Here is a 6,672-nt window from a genome sequence, read left to right as displayed (position 1 = left end):
GGCTTGCGGTCTGCAAGTTCACTAAGACTTGAAATATGGAATCCAAAATTTGTTGAGTAGGCCAGCACGCTGGGAACTCAGGTGGGGTATCTATACTACAGTCTGAGGCAAAATTCCTTCTCTGGGGAATCTTGGTTGCTCTTAAACTGATTCACTGAGACCCACCCACATTCTAGAAGGTAATCTGCTTTATGTAAGGTCACCTGATGGCAATAGTTGAGCTAAACTGACACAAAAAGTTAATCATCACAGCCACCAAGACATGAAGGGGGCAGTCTTGGCTGGAGTAAGTGGATTTGTCAGACTTCCCTGAGCCTTAAAAAAATAGAAGTAAGTGACTCTCTGTTATCTGGTCACAGATTTGTCCGAGGGGCCAGGGCTCTGTCTAAAACCCCTTGAGCCATGAACCTGCCACCCCAGATATTCAGACTCACTATTTAGGGATTTCTGCTTAGCTCACTACCTCTCTCAGCAACAAAAGGATATGTGTGGCCTTGGCACCCTGCACCTGATGTGTTTTGGAATCATGAATAGCTGAGTAAATATGGAGGGGGCAGAACAACACTGTCACCAAAATCTCTGACAGAACTTAACTGAAGGGTTTGGAAATGATTTGTCTGCCTGACTCTTCCTTTGTCTGTGTTTCTTATAGTTTCTTCTGCAGTAAATGTAAAAGGTAACTGATTTTGACCAAATTTGTCTCACTACTGAAAGATAAATCTTGCTTAATTTTAGTTGTTGGGCATGTCAAAACTTTGAGAACATTTTTCAAATTACATCATTTTTTCAGAACAAAAATGAAAAATAAAAAGGCATAAAGGAAACAAAAATAATTTATAATCCATTGCACACAGATTACCATGGTTAATACTTAATATTACTTTAATTTCTAACATCTTTCTGTATTTAAATTTCATAAAATTAAATTATAATGCATATATAACTTGGTATAGTTTTTTTAACTTAATTTTATGTCATTAGTATTACCTATGTGCTAAAAGTATAATTAATAGTTTTCATATTTTATTGTATACATGGACTGGGATTTATCTTAACTAATTCCCTCTTGCTGGACATTTCATGTCTACCTCATAGTCTTTTATGTTTTTGTTATTTAAGTATTATCACAATAGCCTTATACATAAATCTCTGTGTGCAGCTCTGATTATTACCATGGGTAAACTCTAAGATGCAAAATTACTAGGGTAAACCTGTAGGTATTTCTAAGACTCTCAAACGGTATTGCTGAATTGCCCTCTAAAAAGTTGTACCAATTTGTACTAGCAATATATGAAAGAGCTAGTTTAATCATTATACCTGTCCCAATGCTGGATGTTACTGTTTTTCAATTTTGCTAATTTAGAAATTAAGAACCGTACATCTTTCTTTCTTGCTTACTCTCTCTTTCTCTCTCTCTCTCTCTCTTTCTTTCTTTAGAGCAAGTGTGAGCAGAGGGTTGGGGGGAAGGGTGGAGGGAGAGAGAGAGAATCTAGAGCAGGCTCCACGACCAGCACAGAGCCCAATCTCACCCTGTGATCAGGACCTGAGCCAAAATAAAGAGATGGACGCTCAACCAACTGAGCCACCCAGGCAACTCCATCATTATTTTGCATTTAAAGTTATTAGTGAGATAAAACATCTTCATAAATGTATAGGTTTTATCTTCTTTTGGGAACTGTCTATGCATCTTTTGTCCATCTTTTTACTTATGTCTTCACTTAGAGTTAATAGTAACTCATTTCCTGTGATATATTTTATAAATTTCCCCCTGATTTGTCACTTACTGTTAAGTTGGTTTTTTTCTTATCCTGAGAAAACAGGCATTGGGTATAGTAAAATTAGGTTCAGAGGACCACATTATAAACATTGATGTCCTATATGTGATATATTTATTAAAAGAAAGTAAGTATAGGGGCACCTGGGTGGCTCAGTCGGTTAAGCATCTATCTTTGGCTCAGTCGTGACCTCAGTGTCCTGGGATCAAGTCCTGCACTGGGCTCCCTGCGGAGGGAGCCTGCTTCTCCCTCTTCCCTTTCCCCTGCTTGTGTTCTCTCTGCTCACTCGCTCTCTCTCTCAAATAAATAAAATCTTAAAAAATGAAAAGTATATTAATTATAACATTTATGCTATGTAACAGCTTACAGCAAGTAGGATCTGCTGTCCCCAGAGGACTGAGTCACACATTTCTAGAAAGCAGGTGCAGTGTCTTCTTCTTCCTTTCAAAGCCTATCACATCCTAGGATGTGTTGTACTTTCAGTAGCTGCCTTTGAAATGATGGTCGACCAAAGTGAACATTCTGCTCTCCACTGATACGTGTCAGCTCAGAAGGAGTGGTGAGCTACAGCCAGGGGGCCAAATCACTTCCTGTTTTTGTAAGCAAAATTTTATTGAAGCAAAGCCATGTTTAATGTTGTCCTCTAGCTTTCCCCCCACCCCTTCCCCTGCATCCAACAGCAGAGTTAAGTGACTGTGGCAGAAACCATATAGCCCATAAAGTTGAAATATTTCACAATCCAGCCCTACAGAAAGCATGTGCTGAACCCTGACCCACAAGTTCTCCACGGCTCTGTGCCTTCTCTCACACTGAATGTACTCGGTCTTGCTCTCAATGCTCTAACGCTACCCCCAGCTCCAATCTCAGCTCTGTAAAGTCTGAGGACAGAGACCCACGGGGGTCCAGCCAGCTCAGGGCCCTAGGGCTCTCACCCTCCCATGACGGAAGCTTGTATTGTTTTCTTCTTTTATATTTCCTGAATTTTCTTTGTACTTGAATACATTATTAAATGTCCCAGTGTATCATTTTTAAGTACTCAGCAGTGCGTGTTAGATGAAGAAGGATCTCTGTCCTCATCTGTCATTTTATGTATCACCTCTTTCATATCCCAGCATATCAAATGCATTGTATAGAACTCTCCACTGGGTCCTCATCAGCTTCAGGGAGTCCTCTTTCAAGGACACATACAAGTGTCTTAGTTGCCTTTCAGAGGTTCCTGACCTAGTGAGCCTAGAAGGAGTAGATACATACTCCAAGGATGTAAGAGGTCAGGTCTGGTCCCATGGCTTCTTGTTCTCACACCGGCAACCAAGCTGTCAAGCAGTATAACTTCAGGAGTCGATTCTGATACCATAGATACATATCATGCTCCTTTAAAAAAGTTATCCTCGTCATCAGGACATGGTTCGTTAGCAGTTACAAACCATGTAACCTGACTTCCTCATTTTACAGATGGCAGGATTTGAGCTAAGAGGTGTTAAGTGACTTTCTTGAATGAAATAACGATAGAAAAATGAAAGGTCTTGTGATTCCCAGTATAGTGCTAGTCATTCTCTCATTCCCTCTGAAACACGTCATGTCTGCTATTTGCATGACTCTCAAGTAGGCTGTGTGGGAAGTGTAAGGATGAATGAAGCCCAGCAGTAATACTCCAAGATTCTTACAATCAGGAATTGGAGATAAGGTGTTCAAAATCCTGTTATCATTGGCGTAATTTGGGCTAAGATTAAAGAAGCCAGATTCTATAGACCCTCTAGCAACTGATCAGATATCTGGGTTTTTGTTGTTTTCTTCTGTTGCATGAGACTCTTGTCTTCCCCATAGGAACTTCCACCTGAGGACTGCCCACAACCTCCACACCCATTATGGTACAGGTGCCTTGTTCCCCTTTTCTCTTCAGTGGGTGCCAACCTTTTCTTTCTTTTCCCATGATAACCCTTCATAAAGGAAATATTAGATGGAATACTTGTATGCAATGAGTGGGGGAAAGCTCAGTCCTCTTGTGTGTCTCCTTTACTCTCACTACTGCATAGACACCTCAGACATGAATGCATGGGGTTTCTTCTCTACCAGGAAATTCTCTGCGACACCCACTTGGTGTCCTGTGGCTTAACTCAGCTCTGACACTATCTACCTGGAAATAGCCTGAGATCCCGCCCATGAAGGGCTCAGTCCCACAAGACTGCCCTCCCTGACTTCCACTCCCCACTTCAGATGCCAAGAGCGAGTCCAGGTGGTCACCTGTACGTCTGATCAATCAGCTAAAAATCTGAGGTTCCCACTGTCCCTTCCTTGGGTTCGATGAATTTGCTAGAGTAGGTCACAGAGCTCGGGAAAATGGTTTACTTACTGTTGACCAGTCTATTATAAAAGGTTATGAAGTGATATGACGAACATCCAGATGGAAGAAATGCACAGGGCAGGGTATGTGGGGCGCCCATGCTCTATGCACGCCTCACTCTCCCAGCACCAACATGTGCTCACCCATGCAGAAGCTCTCGGAAGCCCTACTTTAGGGATTGTCATAGGGGCTTTATCACATGGGCATAACCAATCATTAACTCCATCTTTAGCTCTTTTCCTCTCCCTGGAGAATGGGGAGGAGAATGGGAAATGGGGCTGAAAAATCCCAAGCTACTAATCATAGCTTGGTCTTTCTGGTGACCAGCCCCCATCCAGGAGTTCAGCAAGAGTCACCTCTTTACAACAAAAGACAGTGCTATCATCCAGGAAATTTCAAGGGATTTGGGAACTCCGTCAGGAAGTGAAGGCTGAACATTAGAACAAAAGATGTTCCTAGTGCTCTTATCTCATAGGAAATTACAAGGATTTTAGGAACTCTATGCAGGAACCTGGGGCAGAGACCAGTACATACATTTTCTATGACCTCACAAAAGTAGATTAAAACCATGGTGAGACTAGAGTGAGGGATATAAACACCTTACTGTAGGTCCCTGCAAAGGCCTCTAAGGTGCACATGTGCTTCTTGGAACATACTCAGAAAATCACGTAGTTCTCAAACTATCACTTTATCCCAAAGCCCACCTTATTTACATATCCTCAGAATCCCCAGAGACACCCACCCCATGTCCAGCTTCCTGCCACACAGCAGCCAGGTGTTCCCTGGAGGAGGAGACACTAACAGCCTCATCCACCTGGGCTCATGAGTTTTTAATTGTGCCAGAAGTCAGTGTAGTTTTTTATAGTTTTCTGTGGCTTTACAAGAAGTACAAATACAGCATGAGAGTTCAGAGATGGGAAAAAAATATCACTTTAGGCTGGGGATAATCAGGGAAGAGAGAAGTTTTCATGGAGGAGGTGACATTTGAACCAAGCAAGAATGGAAATAGCAGACTATTCTAGATGGAAGAGACCAGGGGGAGGAGACATGGGCATCCATGGGAAAAAGCATGGGCTCCTATCCTGGTAAGAGCCAGTGGGGAGATAAGAGGAAAGACTGTCGGGGCCATCATATGAGCCAGGAGTTCCAGGCATAGAGGTTAGATTGTACTCATCAGGCTTAGTGCCTCAGTCAGGTCTCAGCCGGAAGCAGAGGGCACACTCAGTAGGGGTGACTGAGGCACGCTTCTAAGTTTTTACTAGTTACAAAGACAGGAGGAAGGTTGGGAGAGACCGGTTAGGAAGGTTGAACACCCTGGAACTGGCAAGAACAAGGAAGAGTTGACTACCCCAGGCCTGAAGGGGAAAAGGAAAGAAGGAGTTGCCACAAGGCTGGTGAGAAACAGTGGGAGAGGGCCACCCACAAGGATAAAGCCAGTCCGCAACCTGTCTGGAGGTTGCAGAAGCATGCACGCCCCAGCCTCACTGTGCTGCCCGTTACAGTCTTCTTTATCTCCAGCCTGCGGGGGAAGCATGGAGTGGAAGCTAGGGAGAGGAGAGCCCAGTGAGCAGTCCAGTGTCTTCCTCCTGGGACCTGAGCCCGGTGGAGCAGAGAGGAGAATGAGTCTGAAAGAAACGGTGGAAATGTCTGGTGTGATGGAGAACTAGCAAAGGTTTTGAACAGGTGAGCCCATGAACCGAGCTGACTACAAGCGGGAGAATGGGCGGAACAAGGCTCTTGCGTTAGGTCTGGAGAGAGAGGTTGGAGACGCGGACCCAGGGCAGTGGTAGAGTGGCAGAGGCAGTGGTGCAGACAAAAGGTCAGGAACTATGCTGCTTTCAGATACATGAGCTTTTCTGCTTTGGCAGTCTCTCACTCCAATCTGATTTTTGAGAGCTTATATATTTTCTAACCAGAAAACTGATTTTCCTATTTGTGGACTTCTCTCCCCAGATTTGAACCTGTGGTTTCAGGAGCTGGGGTGACCTGATGGAACATCCTTAAGAAGCTTCTGGACTCTGAACAAGAGAGAGGCAGCACCAGGCCATGTGTGCTCAGAGGAAGCCAGGCACCCCACCCCTCCCAGATCCAGGCACTCACCTCCACAGCTGTGACTCTAAGCAAAGCACGATAGCACTTTAGGAAATGACCACCCTGGATCGTAGACCCCAATGAGTGTTCTGAGGCTCCTTCTTGCTGCCAGGCCGAAAACAAAGGGAATTCCCCCCCCCCCTGCTTTTCCAAAGTGATTTCCAGAAGCAGAGATGAGTGGAAATTTTCAGTTGCAGAAATGGACCCATTGCCAATAGAGTTATTTTTATCTGCAGTTTCTTCTTGATTCCAGAAAAGCCTATTGAGTCCATGAACTCACAGAACTTTAAACAAAGTCAAGCCATAATTGGCGTATCGTATGGTTTAGTGGAATCTGGAAAGAATCTGAGTTATTTTAATTAACAGAAAGCATTTAAGTACACAGTGGACAACTCCAATTGTGGAGAAAGGCCATTGAGTATTTCTGTGAGATCTAAATCACAAAGCATTTGTTTTAACCTGTAA

This window comes from Enhydra lutris, unplaced genomic scaffold (genome assembly GCF_002288905.1).
Source record: "Enhydra lutris kenyoni isolate GAN:26980312 unplaced genomic scaffold, ASM228890v2 scaffoldscaffold33, whole genome shotgun sequence".
Taxonomy (NCBI): domain Eukaryota; kingdom Metazoa; phylum Chordata; class Mammalia; order Carnivora; family Mustelidae; genus Enhydra; species Enhydra lutris.
Note: the sequence above shows the minus strand (reverse complement) of the source record.